We start from the raw sequence: 1,816 nt of genomic DNA on the forward strand, positions 1-1,816 counted from the left end.
GAGTTGTAAATTGTAATGATAAATTTAGTTGTAGTTGTTTTTTATGTTTTTTTCCTACAAAACACATTTTTATCACATATAATTTATCCCTTTGAAATATCACATCACTCTTGAGCTATGCTATTCCAATTTGCTTGAATAAATAAACAAATATAAATTATTAATAATGATAAAATACAAAAACAAACTTAAAATTATTTTTAAAATGTTTATGTCGTTAATCTTTGGTTCTTTATTTTGCAGTGTTGTTTTAATCTCCCTTTAATGAACAATCCTCGTTTAAACGCGTCCGTCGTCTTCCAAAAACTCACATTTGAACCAGAGCGTTGAACCCGACGTAGCTTCTGCAAAACTTGGCTCGGTCCAGGTTTAGTCCTGACGTAGACTTGGCACGGTCCAGGTTTAGTCCTGACGTAGACTTGGCACGGTCCAGGTTTTGTCCTGATGTAGACTTGGCACGGTCCAGGTTTAGTCCTGACGTAGACTTGGCACGGTCCAGGTTTAGTCCTGACGTAGACTTGGCACGGTCCAGGTTTAGTCCTGACGTAGACTTGGCACGGTCCAGGTTTAGTCCTGACGTAGACTTGGCACGGTCCAGGTTTTGTCCTGATGTAGACTTGGCACGGTCCAGGTTTAGTCCTGACGTAGACTTGGCACGGTCCAGGTTTAGTCCTGACGTAGACTTGGCACGGTCCAGGTTTTGTCCTGATGTAGACTTGGCACGGTCCAGGTTTAGTCCTGACGTAGACTTGGCACGGTCCAGGTTTTGTCCTGATGTAGACTTGGCACGGTCCAGGTTTAGTCCTGACGTAGACTTGGCACGGTCCAGGTTTAGTCCTGACGTAGACTTGGCACGGTCCAGGTTTAGTCCTGACGTAGACTTGGCACGGTCCAGGTTTAGTCCTGACGTAGACTTGGTTCGGTCCAGGTTTAGTCCTGACGTAGACTTGGCACGGTCCAGGTTTAGTCCTGACGTAGACTTGGCACGGTCCAGGTTTTGTCCTGATGTAGACTTGGCACGGTCCAGGTTTAGTCCTGACGTAGACTTGGCACGGTCCAGGTTTAGTCCTGACGTAGACTTGGCACGGTCCAGGTTTAGTCCTGACGTAGACTTGGCACGGTCCAGGTTTAGTCCTGACGTAGACTTGGCACGGTCCAGGTTTAGTCCTGACGTAGACTTGGTTCGGTCCAGGTTTAGTCCTGACGTAGACTTGGCACGGTCCAGGTTTAGTCCTGACGTAGACTTGGCACGGTCCAGGTTTTGTCCTGATGTAGACTTGGCACGGTCCAGGTTTAGTCCTGACGTAGACTTGGCACGGTCCAGGTTTAGTCCTGACGTAGACTTGGCACGGTCCAGGTTTAGTCCTGACGTAGACTTGGCACGGTCCAGGTTTAGTCCTGACGTAGACTTGGCACGGTCCAGGTTTAGTCCTGACGTAGACTTGGCACGGTCCAGGTTTAGTCCTGACGTAGACTTGGCACGGTCCAGGTTTAGTCCTGACGTAGACTTGGTTCGGTCCAGGTTTAGTCCTGACGTAGACTTGGCACGGTCCAGGTTTAGTCCTGACGTAGACTTGGTTCGGTCCAGGTTTAGTCCTTCCAATGGTAGAAATCGGTTGCGTAAAACTATGCATTTTGCTTAAATTCATTTCCGCGCTGCCGTGCGGTTAATTAAAGCCACAAAGTCACTGTGGAACATTTCAGCCGCTAAATAGACTCAAATCAAAATGTTTTATTGCTCAAAAACACCTTGAAAATCGTGCATACTGTATTTTCCGGAGTATAAGTGCATAATAGAGAAGAAAAAAACATCGCA

At 46.8% G+C, this 1,816-nt stretch overlaps 1 long non-coding RNA gene across 1 annotated transcript; it reads right to left on the reverse strand.

Annotated features, from left to right (window-relative positions):
• Positions 1 to 918: 918 nt before the first annotated feature.
• LOC140370834 (uncharacterized) lies at positions 919 to 1,600 on the reverse strand. The gene is made up of 4 exons (XR_011928404.1): positions 1,575 to 1,600; positions 1,509 to 1,530; positions 1,179 to 1,200; positions 919 to 936 (listed from the first exon to the last, which is right to left on the reverse strand). It is a non-coding gene; the product is annotated as an uncharacterized lncRNA (long non-coding RNA).
• Positions 1,601 to 1,816: the final 216 nt, after the last annotated feature.

Source organism: Eucyclogobius newberryi, unplaced genomic scaffold (assembly GCF_026437365.1).
Source record: "Eucyclogobius newberryi isolate DKJ021-1_F unplaced genomic scaffold, fEucNew1.0.hap1 SCAF_21, whole genome shotgun sequence".
Classification (NCBI taxonomy): domain Eukaryota; kingdom Metazoa; phylum Chordata; class Actinopteri; order Gobiiformes; family Gobiidae; genus Eucyclogobius; species Eucyclogobius newberryi.